An 18,180-nucleotide genomic window follows, 5' to 3' on the forward strand; every position below is an offset into this window, starting at 1 on the left:
TGCTGAGCAAAGATCCCTTTTGTCGAACAAACTCCTTGGAGATTCGAGAAAACATCACCCTAAACAAAGAGAAGATGTTAAAGCCAGATGGTTGGGTTGGCTCCTGCTCGCCTGATGCCCATAACTTGAGTACAGGAGGAGAAAATATACATTTGGGGATTTTGGAGCTTGGGAAGGTGGAGGAATGCCTGGTTAGATGGGTTTAGAAAAAGAATAGGCGAGGAGGGAGGAGGAGGAGGAGGAGGAGCAGAAGGAGAAGGACTCTATGAACTGTTAACTCTGATGGCTCAATTAAGGTTCTAGTTTTATTAGTAGTCTCTCAGCCTTCTCCAATACTGAAGTTCCATAAATGTGAACAATTCCCAGAATTCTCATACTGAGTAAAGAATTAGTGGGGTTATGGTTCTCATTTCTGGAAGATATTCAGACTGCTGAAGGTTGTGATATATCTTCATGTGCCAAGTGCTAAAGGACAAACAGTTGTTTGTTAACTCTTCTTGGAAGTTATCTAGACACATCTACAGTATCTGGCCACTGTTGGAAACAAGAAGCGCACTAGATGATCTCCTTGTCTGACCTAACTTTAGAGCTCTTCTTATGTGGTTATATAATCTTGTGGTGCAGCGGCATCCTCAGAAAGCTGCAGTGACACCGAAATGACATCTCTCTCACAATGTAATGAATCATGGAAATGCAACAACGACATACTTGTGTCAGGATGTCAGAAGCCAGTACATAGCTTGCAGCATTGCATGAGCTCATTGTTACATACTGTATGTCGACAGTTGCCCCCTTGCACCTCCTGCAGATGTGCACGATATCACAGGCTAGATACTCCAGATTGGTGGTGGAAAACTGCTTTGGGAAAGTCCTTGGAGAAGATGGCTTCCTGGTCTTCTTGGGCTTTTTGATTCTTTTGCAGCTTGCCAAACAACATGGGGAGTCAACTAAGTTATGTTGACAATGTCCTTATTCTCTTTAGGACAAGTGTCTCCAAACAGGGGCGTGCAGCGGTCTCCTGATTCTATTCAAGAGCCCAATTTGGATCTTGAGAACTATTTATTTATTTATGTAATAAAACCCATACAGCCGTCTACTTTATGCACAATAATCCTGCTGCTGACATCAATCAGCATCTTCCCATTTGTGGTCCCTTATGCAACTCATTAAACACTCCCCCCCAAAGTGGTAGCTGTGTTGCAAATTCCCCTTGCCTGCATTTAAGTGTACTTGTGTACAACTCTGCATCAAAGACATTCCTAGAAGTGCAATCAAGTTTGGACAAAACAGTTTGATGTCCATCCTTGATGTACCCTCCCTATTTGAGGGCTTCTTCATCATGTGGACCTAATGTGGGGCAATTGATGCCCACTCCTGTGGGGTGCAGACCTGGTAAAATATGATGGGCTGGTGTAGAGAGTAAGGAAGAAGACCTTGATGGCAATATGCAGAAGCTATTGTCTAGGCAAAAGAGGCTGAAACGTGGTTTAAGTCCAGAATGTCCAGATAACGTTCAGAAGTGACTCAGGCAGATGCCTCCCTGATTCACTGGAGTATAAGGAGGAGGAGGAGGAGATATAGCAGCACAATCAGACTTTCAGTGTTTTGTTGTGATAGCCAATCTCAATAAAAGTAGCTGTAACCTTGATTTCCTGGTCTGGTCTACCTCGTCAGGCTGACAGCTAAGCAGAACATCCAGTAGGTAGAGTTAATCATGCACAAAAAATGTGGTCCACTAGCAACAGCAATTTTCTACTGAGGAGACAGCAGATTATTCCTTCTTAACCCTTCCAGCCTGGCCTCTTCATTCATGCTAACCAGCTCAGCTCTGGAGTAGAAGCTGAGGACCGTTGTGCTGCAGTTCCTCAGAGCCCCCATGGAAACAATGTGCCCAAAACGAGGGAACCACAGAGTCAGCATGGATAGAAACACCCAGAACAGGGCACAAGGTCGCTGAAATGTTCTCCCAAACTTCATCCTAAGAGGATTAGGTCAGCAGGCCCTGGCCGACATGCGTGCTGTAGGTCAGCCCCAGTGGCCAACCTGCTTCCGTCAAAGGTTTTCATTAAGAGTGGGTTCCTGAGGAGGTCTCCATATGTAGCTGAAATACCCCACGTCCCTCTTGACAAGGTATTTGCTGATGTAGGAGTCTCCATCCTTGTTTGTGGGGTAAAGAGACGAGGCCACCAGCCTGCTGGGAAAACTTCATTATGTTTGCTTTCCAGGCAGAGGAGACCAACTGAAGCTGGATTAGTGAGACGGTGAGATGATTGGAACTGAACAAGGAGCCGGCGCTGTTGCTTTTCCGCGGACCAGGGCACCCGTGTGATGCATGTATGTATGAGGCTGAATGCTCGCTTGTTTGCAATTCACTGTAAATCCATGCAAAACTGGGGCTCTCGCAATATATGTGCATTATTCTCCTGCACGTATGGATGCAACATGTAATACATTTTAGTAAGAGCCGTCATGCCTTCATCTTCCCGTGAGATGTTATCTGATGCAAAGGGGTTGCTCACAATCCTGGCTTGAAAGGGACAGGGGAAACCCTAACATCATGGGGGAGGAGAAGGGGGAAGCTAATCAAGTCACAAGTCCCCTCAATACTCCATCCTGCAAAATAGTTCTGGGAACGTGTTCCATCTCCTAAGAATAAGAAAACGGCTTGCTAGACCTTCTGATCCAGTGTAGCAAGATGCCAAACATCTGACACCATAAACAGGTCTTTTGGCATCATGATCCCACCACAGTAGCTAGCCACTTAGACATACTGAACTTGTGAACTGTCCTAGTGAATTTGGTTGAGAACTTTCCTGTCCCCTTTCAGGGGGTAGACAGGTGGCAAAGTTCTTTCCGGTCCTTAGCCAGATAAGTTTCCTGTATTTTGTGTTTGTTGATTTACAAACTTGCAGGGGCGTGCTCAAAAAAGTCAAGACGGAGCCCACGACGCAGCCCTTGAAGCTCCGCTCGCGTTTTATGCATGCCTCTATTTAGAAGAGGGCCACGCCTTTGCAGGTCGAAAGGAAAGTTGCAAAGGTCTGGCTGTCTGCATTGTGGGAGGAAAAGAGGGCTGATCTGTAGTAGCCAAAAGTCAGGAGGAATCTGGTAGCCCCTTTTCTGATTTGCAAATGTTATTAAAAGGCAGAAGCCTTTAATTTAATAACATTTGCGAGTCGGAAAAAGGGCCACAGACGACTCCTGATTTTTTACTGTCTATGGTGATGGTGACTTGTCTTTCTCTGCTAGGACATTGCTATACCCAGAAGATAGATTGATAGATGATAGATAGATAGATAGATAGATAGATAGATAGATAGATAGATAGATAGATAGATAGAAGAGAGAGATGATAGGAGAGAGAGAGAGAGGTGGGGAGGGGTTTTTTGAAGCTACAACTATGGAGAGCAAGCGGTGCATCTGAGGCAGATGGAAAGACGTCTGCGTCCAGCCGGGGCGATTATGGCCCAAGCTGGGCACAAGTCTCTGACTGGGGCACTTTCCTTTGGCCAGTTCCCCCTGTGCTTTTCCTGAGTCTGGAGGGAGAGGAATGCGCCCACCTGGGGGCCCAGATGGCTGGCAGGGAAGCTAATCGGCCCGGGAGCAGCAGGGCAGAGGAACCGGCCGTCTGCTGGGGCCGCTCGTGACCCAGGGGCAGATCAGGGAGCAGCGGGGAAGGAGATCAAGCCGGCGCTGGGCAGGCAGGAATGTGGCAGGAAATTATGGCTGCGAAGTCGGTCTGGAACATAATAGCAGGCGGCCCGGGTAATCCGCTGGGGCGGCCCGACGGCTTGGCATTGTTCTAACCAAATTATACTCTGCATAAGCAGCTTTTCCCCCTAATCAGCACCTCTTTCTTCTAAACGATGACACATCTGAATCCTAGCCACCGTCCAGCCAGCTCAGGTGGATGAAACACAGAGAGGTGTGAGCGTGCTTGTGCGTGGGTGTGCGTCTGTGCACGTGTGTGGGTGTATATGTACATACAGACCCACAAACAAACATACCCTGGGTGTAGTGACAAGAATGAACGAAGGAGGGGGGGAAATCAGACACCGCACACTTCGGTCTTGGTCGATGGTTGTTCTTATGTCTTTTCAAACACCTTTTGTGCCAGAGGGGTTCAGAGGCGGCGAACAACCGGGACAGGTGCATAAGAGGGGAGAAAAGCAAGCGATGCCTTCTCGGTATGGTTCTGTCACATTTCATTATGAAAAGTATATAGAAATTTACTCCACACGGTCACCTTATACAGACACCCATTGCCATGTTATGGATCGAAGAGACATCATGCGCATCTGTAAGGAGGAAACTGAAGTCGTCCCCGGCAAGTGTGTGGATGAACGGGACAAATTATATTTCCTGCCTTATCAATTCCACGTGCTTCTGTTCATCTCTCTCTCTCTCTCTCTCTCTCTCTCTCTCTCTCTCTCTCACTCTCTGCGGATGGATGGATAGAAAGAGAGAGAGAGAGAGAGAGAGAGCTGCCACATTAAACATATTTTGCCTTCACATACATTTCCTCTAAAGCAGGGTTCCTCAACCTTGGCGACTTGAAGATGTGTGGACTTCAACTCCCAGAATGTGACCCGCTTCCAACCACAGGTGCTGGTAAAAGGAAGGAAGGAAGGAAGGAAGGAAGGAAGGAAGGAAGGAAGGAAGGAAGGAAGGAAGGAAGGAAGGGAGGGAGGGAGGGAGGGAGGGAGGAAGGAGAGAGAGAGAGAGAGAGAGAGAGAGAGAGAGGGAGAGAAAGAAAGAAAGAAAGAAAGAAAGAAAGAAAGAAAGAAAGAAAGAAAGAAAGAAAGAAAGAAAGAAAGAAAGAACCCAGTGTTATTATTTTACTTACTTATTTCTAAACATACTGCTTTTCTATTTTAAAAAGTAATTCAACTGATGTCTGTGTTGCCATGAAATATTCAAAAGATTCACCCGAGCAACTAAGAACCAGAAATGCAGCTCTGGGGAGGCTATTCCACAAATCTCATTCATCAAATTCAGATTAAAACATCTGGAAAACGAAATCCAAGCTAGCCAGTAAAGTGGTTAATCAGCTGCAAAGGGATCAGAGTGGATTTTCCTTCCCCCTGTGAAAAAGAGGAGTCAGCACTGAGAATAAGATGGTCTGAATGATTTTCGATTTAGTTTGGACCCTTTCAGAAGAGAGAAGTTTGTGCAAGAAAAGATAACTTTAAACTGGGGGGAAGGATTCATGAAACACACAGTACTTTTGTAGGAAAATGGCTGGCAGCATATTAAGTGCTTTAGAGAAAATAACTTCTCCCTTCTTCAAATGAACGAATGAATGAATTATACGAAAGGATTGGGGAGCAGTATTGGCAGAATAGTAGTGGCATAGCTTTGGGGGTTTTTTTAATTCACAAAGCTGGCATCAACTGTTAAGATATTCCTCCTACATCTCCCTCAAAAGAATGGTGATTCAGAGGAAAATTTTTCTCTTCCCTGGCATCTAGACGTGTCTGGCACAAAATTAACCTTTTCCCCTTTCCCCTCCGGAGCATCTTCCTGGCGTGGAAAGTTCAGTGCCCAGGTGGTTCCAGATGCTGCCTTTGGGCTGAAAGTATGACTCAGCGTCTGGTGGTAACTCGGAAGAGCAGTTCATTCAATACCCAGTTAAATGTCTTGTGCGAACCCCTTCCTCCCAAGAGAGTTTGAAACCCTAAGGAGAACCCAATTTAGCTCACCGTTTTAGGAGACGCTCACTTCGCTCTGACAAGGGCAGAATTTCCCCAAAGAGGTTGAGGATTTGAAATTTCTCCAGCACAAATGCACTAAGGCGTGACCGATGTGGTTTCAAACCGGCTCAGGAAAGGAACTTATCACTTCATTTAAAAAAAGGGGATGGGCTTTGATTGCATTGTTGTGGCTGCCATCTTGATTTTTTAGACCCCTCCCATGATGCCCCTGTTCTCTGCTGACCCACATTCAGAGCTATCTTTGGGAAGTCCTTCATAGCGCGCATATGCACGCACACGCACACACCCCATTCAAGCTTTCCATGGCTGGACTCCTCAGCCATGTCTGGGCAGATGGTTAATTATGGGAGTGGTGGTCTCATGGAGAAGATGATTTTGGCTGTCCTCTTCTGCTCCCCTTTGCCATCTCTGGCTGTCCACAGGGTATGGTAAAAACAGTCAAGATGGCCACCACGATGGTGCAATGAAAGCTTCGATTGTCCCATCATGACCATGACCTTGACTTCTTTGTCCATGCCTCATGGACACCTTTGAAGGCTCCCCTTAATGAAATGACATGATCTGAACTCTGAATATGTCCACCCTGCCAGTCATAGTTTTGTGGAAGAACTCAATCATTGGCAGGTACATTTTTTATCCATCTCTTTTAATACATGAACTGACCTTTTTCACTTATATTATAGACCAGTCCTTCTCATCCTTGGCAACGTGAAGACGTGTGGACTTCAACTCCCAGAATTCCCCAGCCACCCATGCTGGCTGGGGAATTCTGGGAGTTGAAGTCCACACGTCTTCACGTTGCCAAGGATGAGAAGGACTGCTATAGACTCAGCTGGCATTTTGTCAAACTGTCTGCCACTCAGGTGAAATGGGCCTTTTCAGATGAATATATCAATTCTTTCGCTCACTACATTGAAGAGATTTGCATATTTTGGGTCTTCTACAAACCTGACTGTATCACTGTTCTGCTGTTTCTGAATGCATCAATTGGCTCCGGTACAACTATGGTTGCTGGGGAGGTTTTTTCCCCCCTCCATTTATCCCATCTTTCTGTTCAAAGGACCTTAACCATCCATGGGGGGAGTTAGGTTTATTCTTGGCGAACTATCTTTGGAAGCCATGAAGTGCGTCATGACTTCACCAACCTGATCCTCGTGCTTGAATAATTCCAGAAACCTCCTTGTCATTACCAACCTCCCCATCCTTAAGGGTTCGGCGGAGGCCACGGAAACCGGTTCTTACCAATTCACGAAGGGGGCCGAAGCGCCACGTCACCCAACGCGAAGAAACGGATCCTGCCATTTCTGATCCTCCTCGGCTTTTCTAGCAGCCTGAAATCTTCGATGTCTGTCACGAGCTGTTCGCTTCTCGCAGAAGACTCATTAGGTCACATTCTCTGCAGGGAGCTGACATTCAATTAACTAGCTGACTTCTGCTGGTGACCCCCTCCAATCCAACAAGGGTCTGTTTACAAACACAGGCTGTTGGGCCCATACGGAAGGATATGTTAGGTCACGCTCCTGCTGAGCCCATTTGTTCAGAAGCATCAGAAGACGTTAAACAGAGCTTTGTGAATGAAAGATCCAGCATATTGCTTCCGGGGGTCGGGGGGGTCGGGAAAAGCTGTTCTCATGATGGGTTTGCAGTTGGCGGAAAGAGAGGGACAGACCCGCTTGCAGACTCAACACTGGGAGGGCAACCTCACCTTGGGTACTTGTTTGCTGTGTTTAGATGCGAGGATTGCAAAGGCCGCGAGAAGGAAGGAAACCCTTCAGGATTGCAAGGTGAGGCCTGCATTCGCTTTACACAGATGCAACTCAGCTTCCTGCATTTCAAACTGGGGTTCCCCGTCACCTCTATCTTGAACGCCCAAAACATGTTCCAGGTGAGACCAGAAGAACACAAAACAAAACCCACAGGCCTTTTTGAGACCAAAAGACCCCAAAATTGGGGAGCTCAGTACTACGCCAGGGGCTGTCCGTTGCAATACTCTGCACTCAAATGAGTGTGCCTGTTACTTATGGCTGTAAAAGAGTTTACACAAGGGAAACCAAAAGCCACAATGCTCCGGCCACTTGCATTCACGCAAACAGGACTGGGCAATTTGCAGTTCAGGGTGTGTGGGAATCCTGATGCACTGTGTGAACATCAGATTAAGTCATAAAGTGATCTGCTTGTTTAGGAGTGACATCTCATGTGAACCCAGCAACTGCACTTGATTAAGCCAGGTGTTGGAGTTAAATAATGATGTGAACCCAATTTATGGGATGACAGCTCTTCCATTCGTGGATTGGATCAAAATGTTTCTGCTGTGAACACTGTTTACACATGTGCCCCTCCAAATGCACGTAGAAGAGGCCAGCTGCCCCCCAGGAGTGTTAACTCCCTGGAAGACTTTCAGAGTTTCCCGTGCTGCTGAGGGGCAGGTGCCAAGAGATGTTAAACAGGAAGGACAGAGATGGGACCTGGGAAAAGTCTTAGTAAAGATGGAAGACCTATTTTTGAAGGGTAAGTTTTTATACGAACTTACCCAATTTGTACTTCTTGATCTTGCTCTACCCAAATCTGAATCGTTTAAAATTTTGAACGCACACATACATTCTGTATGTATTAAGGGAAGGTGTACAAAAATGCAGGGGAAATTATCCGCAATAATGGATCCTAAGGCAGAAACGTTTTTTTTGCAAAAAACGCACACTAGGCAAAGCTCCTCAGGAGATACGCCTGCAGAATCTGCCTGTGAATGTTTGTACACACTGATGTTAGAAATGGGCTCATGGTCATGGAAATGAGAAACAGAACAAAACCAAAATAGACAAGATTTGTCTCTTCCGAGGAGAGAGTACAGAACCAGCGAGGGAAAGTGGAGTGTCAGGACCAAGGACAGATCACAAAGAGGCTCTGCTTGGAGCAGAAGTCGTGGGAGTGGTTGACCCAGGGCTGGTCGGTAGGCTGCTGGAGATGGATGCAGCTGCAGAAAGACTTTTGTCCGGGTTTCATCTGCAGAGAAGTCCAGTTCACAGTTAACATGAGGACCACACAGTGTCTTGAGAAGGTACAGAGGCTCTCAGGGTTGCAAAGTCATCAGTAGGGTGCTAAAAGTCGGGAAGCCCAGATTCAGAAAATCTTGTCCAGGAATCCTGGATCCTGGCTTGGGGCAAAAGGGGGGATTTATTTCCTATTTCTGGTGGCTGTGAGGGAATTGCAAGGGTTGCTTCCTGGCATGATCCAGGAAGAACATCTGGGCAATGTCCAAGTTCGTAATGCTGCCACAGTTCCGCTCCTTGAATCGAGATCTTCCTGGGCCTGGGCTGAGCCAAGCGCACCTTCATGGATTGCGACGAAGAAACACGTTTCTTGGTGCAAACGGCTCACGTCTTCTTTTCAACCAAAACAGCTCAGAAGGGGTGACCCTTCAGTTTGCACATCTGGATCAGCCTCCAGGTGATCCTTCTGAATGTCTACCCGGACCCACCTGAGGATCTAAGGAAGCAAAATGAGGGGATGTATATGTGTATGTGTATGTGTATATGTATATGTATACACATGCCCTCTTCGAGCAAAAGACAGCTTTGTCCATTTCACAGGGGACGGAGACCCTTTTCCCTACTTTTTAAAAACACTGTTCGTCCGGCTGTCTCTCCATCTCCGGTTTGGCCCTCCTTTCTAAAACCAGGACCTGGTCAAACCTGCCGGCGCTGTGCAGCCCAGCTCCCTCTTGCCCACTTAATTCCAGCCGTAGCCCCCTCCCCAGACCCCTCCCGTCTACCCTACTCCCCCCGCCCCCCCGGCTCCTCTCCATGAGGCTGGAGACATCTGTGCTGCAGCTGGGGGTGCAGTTCCAGGTGGGCCATGTGTTCCTCCTGCAGCCCCTCTCACTTCAGTGCCCACTGGTGGAGAGGCCAATTAAAGGAGGGAAGCGGGCGAGGAGGCGACGGTGTGCCGCGTGCCGCCCTTAACCACAAGGTCTTAACGGCCTCAAATCTCTGTTATTACCAAGCTGTTCCTGCCAGCGGCACACCACCTCCGAACACAAAGAATAGGCGAGGATCAATCGGTCCTCCCCAAAAGCTGCCGCTGGGGGCTTTCCGCCCCACCCTCCGCCCCAAACCTTCCTCTCCGCTGCCTCCCGAGCACCTAGCTGGCTGCCGGCTAACGAGGGTGGCGGCGGACTCAGGATCAGCCCCAGAACCATATGCTCGTAATTAAGTTAACTTCTCGCTCTGTCGCCGGCGGCCCCACCGCCGGAGCAGCGACGGCCCCCGAGGGGATTTGGGCAGGGGGTGGGCTGATCCAATTGACGCCACCAGCCGGCCCAGAGCCCTCGCCTCTCCGACCAAGCCGATGCCATTCCAGCTGTGGCATTGTGAACTGAATTAACTTTATCCTCAATTTAAAAACCCAGCATGAAATGCAAAGAGGTCAAAGGAGGGGGAATGAGGAGAAAGGAGGTGGCGGGCCAGCGCAGGGACCGAGTCTGGGGCCTGCAACCTGGCTGGGCTGGACGGGCTCTGCCAACGGCTCTTGCAAGACTGGCAGCTCAGTCCTTCGTTACTTGGGATTGTGCCTCAAGGCCTCCTCTTACCCATCTGGGTGGGGACAGAGGGCGATGCTCTGCAAGCTTGTCAGACGTGCATTTGGGGGGGCCTGCGGGTCGTCAGACAGCGAGATCGAATTGATGCCAGGGGCAGCAAGGGCAGAAGTGGGCACTTCCTCTCTGGGCCTTGGTCGATGGCAGATTTTGACCCACTTAGGTGGCTGTGCCCCTGCAGAAACAGCAAGATTTGGGGGTGGGAGTTATTTATTGAACACTGGTTCTGTCAATAAACATTCACACAACTTTGTCAAATAACTGAGTGGCTTAAATCCATGCACAGGGAAAGTAAATATACAGCATTTAAAAAAGATCTGCTAAAAACTAGACAGATAATATACACATCCATATTTACCATATACCTGAATTATTGCCAGTAGTAGGTCTGCTGCAATTGAGATAAAATATGAAGTCTGTCCAAATCCGATAGCATTTCTATCAGCAAGGATTGACGACGGATTTAGTGGTGGATTCGTGTCTGAATAATCTTACCACATTTAAACACCTGGTCACATTTAGGAAACCAATTTTAAAAGGGTTGTGCGCTCTGACATTTGCGACTCAATTGATCCCTAGATCCCAGCTCTGTCAGAAGGGATGTCTGCAGTATCAATATTGGTGGTAGGTAGATCCGTTCCCCTCCCTCCCTCCCTCCCTCCCTCCCCCCCTCCCTCCCTCCCCTTCTTTTCTTTTCTTTTCTTTTCTTTTCTTTTCTTTTTCTTCTTTCTTTCCTTTTCTTTCTTTCTTCTGGTGTTTCAAATTATTATATAGCGTTGGCATACTTTACTGCTTTGTGCCCAGTCCTCTCAGGGGTAAAGACATTGCCTAAATAATAGCAATAAACCATAATAAAAGCAACAATGGGTACTACTACCATCATCAGGCAGGGTCATCCTTACCATCTCCCTGGGTTGTATTTTGCCCCAAACATCCTCAGTTCTGAAGGAGTTGCTTCCTCCTCCATCAGCAAGAAGGGGCTGCAAGCAAACGAAGCTGAAACAGCAAAAGGGGGCACCCTCTCCCCATTTCCACCACATGGGCCAGCAAGCTCTCCCCTGGACCCTCTTCTTCCTCAAGAAGCCCCCCCCCCCGAGTAAATTTTAGCCAGGCTGCATGGAGATGTCCCAGGCGGAGAAGGGAATCCAGGCACAGCTTTGGCGAAGTGGAAGCTCCATTCTCCAGGCCGTTCAGAGGGAGGAACGCAGAATGCAAAGAGGGTGAAAAATGAGTTGGGGGGCCACCCTTGGCATTCTTATCTTAATGGAAGCAGGGAGCAGGGGATGGGTGGGCCTGGAAGCCACAAGAGGCAGGCTCCTTAATACTCAGAGGAGACACCCCTGGAAAGATCTGGGCTGGAGACTAGACCACCAGAAGACGTCCCGGAAGGAAAGAGGATGACCTGGGCAGGAAGTCTCCAGGAGCCTCTGAGCGAGGAAAGGTCAGCCCGTAGCTGACATGTGGCACGGATGTCCAGGGGCACGTGCCAAGGCAGAGCAAAGAGCATCCGACCCACCGGGGGACCAGATCTTCAGCTGCAGAAAGAGTGCCACTCGCTTTGGATCAGTCCAAGGATGGGGAAATGGAGAGCCTGGGTGGGGTCGAGTGACATCATGCACATCGCGCACATCATGACGTCATAGGGCCAATGATGCCGATGATGTCATTTCCCAGGCAGTGGCAAGCGCAGGCGAGGAGCAAAATCGGCATCGTGGCATTGCAGGGCAAACTCCACTTGCTCACCATGTCAAAATGCAAGTACGAGAGAGTGAAGTTGCAATGAGACACCACAACGCAAGTGTCATTATTTCGGCATCATCGCAACTCGCTGGTTTAATTTTTTTGTTCCCATAGAAACAGTTGGACCAGTTTTCAACTGACAGCTTCAATCAGACCACAGCGATTGTGTCCTCGCACCACTTTTGCAGCCATCTCAAAATCCCCAGCACAAACAGACTGACCCCCACTCGCACCCTCCCCTCCTCCCTCTTTCCCCCCTGCACTCACACTCACACTCACACCACACACACACCCCTACTAACAAGCCCAAAATAAGAAGGAGAGGGGAACAGTACCGCTGGCAGGGATGGAAGCAACTCAAGGAGGGATAAAGGCGTGGGGACAGGGGATGAAAGAGAGAAATATAGTCAATAGGCTGCAAGCGGAACAGGGAAAGGATGGGAGCAGGAAGCTGAATCAACAAATGAGCAGAAAAACAGCTCAAAGGGATCCACAGGTATAGTCAGAAAAGTCAAGGTGGTGACTGATGGAGAGAACAAAGCTCCACCTGTTTTTTATGTGCAGCACGTTGCCGTGGCCACCATCTTGACTTTTTTGACCACTCCCTGTAGAGACCCCTGGGCTCAGCACTGGAAGATGGGATTCTGCAGAGCAGAACGAGCTCACTCAGAAACGTTCAGAAAGGGAGGGCTGGGGCTGTTCTTTGTCCTTCTTCCCCCCGCCGTGATCTTGTGCCCATCGTAGAAGCCGTGGGTATTTACGGAAGCAGCTTGGCACCCTCTTTTTCTGGGACGTTCTTTTGTTTGACTCAGCAGTCTAGCCTAGTGGTGGAATTCCCAGGCGGCCTCGTCCCCCATCCAAGCCCTAACCCAGGGTGACCCGCTTAGTTCCCAGGATAAGCACCCTTGACCGCAGTAAAGACTCACCTGGGTTTAGGAAGGACCTGTTGGATAAAGCAGGCCAACCTTCCCAGGCTGGGACTCTGCCACTCTCACACATCCTGGATGCCACAGAGGACGGATGCGCTAGGCTAAGTCCCGTTTCATGCTCTCCTAGAACTGGCACCAAATAGCCTGGACACAGAAGTTGCTGTCTCTCCCGGGCCCTTTGGCATCTCTTCCAAGTCCCCGCTGGATTGGGTGGTCCTGCCTGGAGAGGTGCAGCCTTCTTAGGCCAGGGGGTCCCTTTCTCCTGCAGCTTTGCTGTGCTCCCCTTCCATCAGGTGACCAGGAGGAGTGGGGGCAGCTGTAAAACGGGAAGGACCGATTTTGGGGGGCGCCTGGGCTTTTCTACGTGGTGACAACTCCAGGGCAAAACTAAAACTGGCTAGCTACCTGGCCATTTCAGAGGGAGAGGAGGAAGTGACGGAAACTGACAAGTGCAGGGAAACAGGCAAATAAGGCACAAGTGTAATGCTCCTTGCTGTTTTCTGAAATCTGCAGGGTCGAAAAGCAGGGATGCTGCATCTCAGGGTGAAAATACGTTTTCAGAATATCATTAAAGCAAAACCTCGTCCTCTGAATAAAATGGGAGCTCTGCTCTCTTCTGGTTTGGCTGCCAAGACCAGGGCAGGGGAAAGGCAGGTATGAAATGAATTCAGGAAACAAAGCAGAGGAGGCCAAGAGCCGGGCAGAAAGGCCGCAATGGAGGCTGCCGAATGGGGAGAATCCCCGCTGCCAACATGCAGCTCTGATCACGGGCACAGCAGCACAGGGACTCTACCGTCAAGATACCAGGAAGCCGCGCAAAACAGGTTTTGCACATGATGAAGCTGTAACTGGAGGTCGTTGGAATAAGAGGGAACTACCACTGCTTGGATCTATGACTCAATCCCACCAGGATCCTCCATCTTTGACCTTGCATGCGGTAGCGCTTCCCCCTCCAAGGGCGGTAGGCAATCCGGGGCTCTTCCTGGACTCACAGCTCCTGCCTGAAGAGCAGGTGCCAGCTGTGGCTAGGAAGGCCTTTGCACAGCTCCATCTGGTGCGCCTTTTCCTAGTTCGGGGGGCCCTTCAGACAGTCACTAATGCCCTGGTCACCTCACAGCTTGACTACTGCAGTGCTCTCTGTGTGGGGCTGCCCTTGAAGACCACCTGGAAGCCTCAACGGGTCCAGAATACAGCAGCGCAGGCAGTGATGGGCCTGCCTCAGTGGGCCGACGTAAGATCTCTACTTCTCGAGCTGCAACGGTTGCCGGTTTGCTTCTGGGTGCGATTCAGTGCATAGGCATACATGGCACAGGGCCTGGGTACTTGAGGCACCGCCCGTCTCCCATAGTAGCTGCCTGGCCGGTTCAACCCTGCAAGGTTGGCACACCCCGGGTTTGTTCAGTTAAGCAACAGCATCTATCAGGACCCTGGAAGCGCACCTTCTCCGTGGCAGCGCCTGCCCTCTGGTCTTCCCCGAGATCTGGAGCCTCCCCCCCCTCCCCGCTGGCGTTTAGAAGAGTCCCGAAGACCCCAGGCTTTTGGCAAGGGAGAGCGAGACCCCTCGTTTCATTGCACTTGCCTTTTCTAAATCATTTTTTATCTTCATTTTTTATGTTTTATAGGTTTTATTGTACCTTCTTTGTTGTGAGCCACCCAGAGTTGTGGAGAGTCAGGCAGCATACAAATTTAATAAGCTATTATGGTTGCTTGCACACTGCCAGGTGTTCAGGCTGGATTTGGCATTTTGATCCCCCTATTGAGCCCTTCCCAAGGACCTGGGATGGGCAGATGTTCTCGCTGGATGGTGTTAAAAGTATCGTCACAGGGTGTGAGCTCGTCCAAGTAAAGCTGCCTTTTGCAATGGACTGGGGGTAGTTTTGTCAGTGCTGATGGTGTTCCAGTGGTGCTCCAGGTGTTTTGGGATTGCACCCAAGGCGCCTATTACTATTGGTCCTATCTTTGCTTTCTTTTGCCATAATCGTTCTATTTGCAGGTCTTTATATTTGGTGATTTCCTCCTCCTCCAGTGCATTTGAGGATGACTTCGCTTGCAGGCTGAGGTCAAAATGTGGTTTTGACATTTGGTTATGGTTTGCAGCCAAAGGGGAAAACTGGGGTAGTCGGGGTGTGATGGTGCCAGGCTAAGCTAAGAGAAAATGATCCTCTCCTAAAACATGTCATTGATTTATACAGCATGTTGCACACCTCCCACCTCTCTGGGCTCCAGGAAGTTTACGATGAACAGCCTCTCATTCCAAAGATACAGGACATAATGTGAAAAGCACCAAGGCGCAACCTGTGGCTCCCTGAAAGCCACACCATGACATGAGCCATGAACCGAAATTGTCCTCCGTTTCACCAAACTGTTCGGAGCCGGATCTGATTTGAAAGGAGTCAACCATAGCAAGGCCATAAAACACAAGGTGTCTGTCACACAGGCATCTGCGGTCGGGCAAGGCGTGAAGAACGGCTCACCCCCCTCAGGTGCCTGAGTGAGATCTCGGGGGCGAGCTTGTGCCATGATGTCAAGATGCATGTCTAGTCATTCCGGCGTCACGGGGTTGGGGCAGGCCGGAGGACTGCGGGTCGGCTGTCCCGACTGGTCTCCCCCACGGAGAGCTTCCAAACTCTCATTCTTGCGCAGAGGTTGGGAATCACCTTCCATTTCTTCCTTGGAACTGGAATGTTTTCAGCGATGACTTCGTTAAGGAAGATGCCACTCTTCGGCTTCTTCTCCCAGCGTGCTCAATAACCACCGGGCCCTGATTTGCATAACCCGTTGGCCATAACCAAACAGGCTGGGTTCGTAGCACACGCTAAACCGCCAAGCCCCCTACAGCAATGATCACCAACCCGGCTCACGGGGTTGTCTGAATTCAGCCACTAGCTGCCTTGGTTCAGAGCAGCAGGTAAAGACAGCTTTCCGTTTCGCAGGCTGCCCTGAGGACCAGTTGGGCGAAAGTGACCGGAATCAGCCGCTCGGCCGGGACCGAGATGTTTCCTGCAGCTCGGCCTGGCCTGGCAAGCGGAGCCTGGCGTGGTGGCTGACCCAGGCCCCGCCAAGGAGGAGGACGGCTTCCTTCCAAAGCCAGGGCAGAAATGGCACCTGCCAGAACCGCCTTCACCGTTGCAGGGGGGGGAGGGGGCATCTCTTCTCCCTTGGCAGACCTTCAACAAGAACAAACCAGCCCTGCTGGGCAGCCCTGTTAGCACTGCTGAAGGAACAGGTGGGAAGGAAGACGCCCCCCAACCCACAAACATGCACTTATGCATCAGCCATGGCTACGGCTTCCCCTCCCCTCCACAGAAGAAAACCTGGACCCCCCCCCACACCCCCGCTCGTCCATTCGCGGACCCGGAGGGCTGGCACGGTAGCTGGGCCGCCACCCTCCACCTGCCGTGATGGGGGGGGGAGGGGGGCGGGCCAGTCCAGAGCCCTGTCTGCCCCCCCCCGCGAGGGGGTCTCCCTCTGCCCGTGGGCCGGCCTGGGCTGGCACCAGCCGGGCTGCGAGACGGCTCCTCCGCCCCCGCCTTCGCGTGCCTGGCGAGGAGGCCCCGGGTCAGCGCGCCGCTGCTTCGCGTCACCACTTTGACAGCCTGGCACCGAGGCGGGCGGCGGGCGCAGTAACCTGGGGCGGCTCCTCGCGCCCGCCTTCCACCTCGCGTCCCGCCCGCCCGCCCCGTCGAGGCCCGCGGCCGCGGCCGCTGCGTGGAGGCGCCTCGCCGGAGCCCGGGCAGGGCAGCGGGCTGGATCCGACCCCCCGCCCCAGCCGCCCAGATGGTAAGTCGGGAGCCCGCCCGAAGCGGGAAGGGGAGCGGGGGCTTCCTTCGCCGGGCGGGCTCTCCCGCCTCGGACAGCTGCGCCGCCTCCGCTGGGGCGGGCGGCCGGCCCTCCGCGGCTCTCGGCTGCAGCTGCGGAGGCGAGGGGCAGCCGGCGTTTGCACCCAGGCGCCCGCGCTCCACTTCGGGGCGGGCGAGCGACCGGCCGACCGACCGACCGAGACGCGCCTGCTGGGCCGGGGGAAGCGGGAGGACCCTCCCCCGCACCTGCTCCGCCGGCGTGCCCGAGGAGGCGGAAGCGGGCGAGGCCGGAGGGAGAGCCGGGCGGCAGGGCTGCCCGGCCTCCGCACGAGACGCGCGGCCAGGCCGGGCCGGGGCCGGGGCAACCGCCGGTCCTCGCACCGCGCAAGCCGCCGCCGGGCGACGCGTGTCGCGGGAAGGGAGGCGGCCGGCCGGCTGCTCGGGAGGCTCCTCCTCCGCGCTCGGCCCTCGCCGCTCACCGCTCCTCCTGCCTCTTTCCTCGCCCAGAGCGGCGCCGCGCCGTGCCCGGAGCCACTGCCGGCCCTGGCGGGGGGCCCGCCCCGCGCCCTCCCCTGGACCCCCTCGACGGCGGCGGCGGCGGCGGAGGTTGCCTCGGAGACGTGGCTCGACGCGATCTGGGCCGCTGCGGGTCTCCCGGACGACGGCGCGGGCGGCCCGGCTCCGGCCAGCGGCGGTAAGTGCGCGCCGTCCAGGCGAGGGAGGGCAGGCGGGTCTCGGGGGGAGCCGTCCCCGCCGCCGCCGCCGCCACCGCCGCCGCCCGCGCCCTCCGGCCGGCGGGCGATCCGGCCCGGCCAGGCGAGCAGAGGCGCTCCTACAGGCGGCCCCTCCTGCGCGGTCCCGCCGAAGCCCGAAGCAGGCGGCGGCGCAGGCGGGGTGCAGAGGGAGGCGAGGGCGCGCCCCGGCCTTGCGGGTCCCCCTCCAGAGAGAGCAGAGGCCTCTGCGCCCCCCCCCCGCGCCCTGTGCCCGGTCCCCCTCCCCACCGGTCAGTGGGATGGAGAGCCCTCGAGGGAGGAAGAGGGGAAAGGCAAGCGGGGATGCAGCCCTGGGAATGCAGGGCAGGTTCAGGTGAGGGATGCATCCTCCCCATCCAGAGGCAGTTCACCTCTGTGCTAAATGGTGGGAGGGGCACCCACAGGGCCCCTTTGCACCCGGCTGAGCCACAGATCAGTCTTGCAGTCTCTTGGGCTCTCCAAGGCCCCATTCAACCCCTTTATAAAGGCTGCCTGAAGGGAGACGCTTGCCAGATTGGCAGGGGCCTGAAGGCGCCGCAGGGCCGACAGAACGACAGTTCGAAGGACCTCGACCGGCCTGAATCCAGAGGTGGTTGTTGCTCTGTAACAGTGTAGGATGACCGATCCTGAGAGGAAAATCAGCCGAGAGATCTGGTG

This window comes from Python bivittatus, unplaced genomic scaffold, assembly GCF_059951505.1.
Source record: "Python bivittatus isolate LINGU-HERP-01145 unplaced genomic scaffold, Pbiv_v1 ctg000980_np1212, whole genome shotgun sequence".
Lineage (NCBI taxonomy): Eukaryota > Metazoa > Chordata > Lepidosauria > Squamata > Pythonidae > Python > Python bivittatus.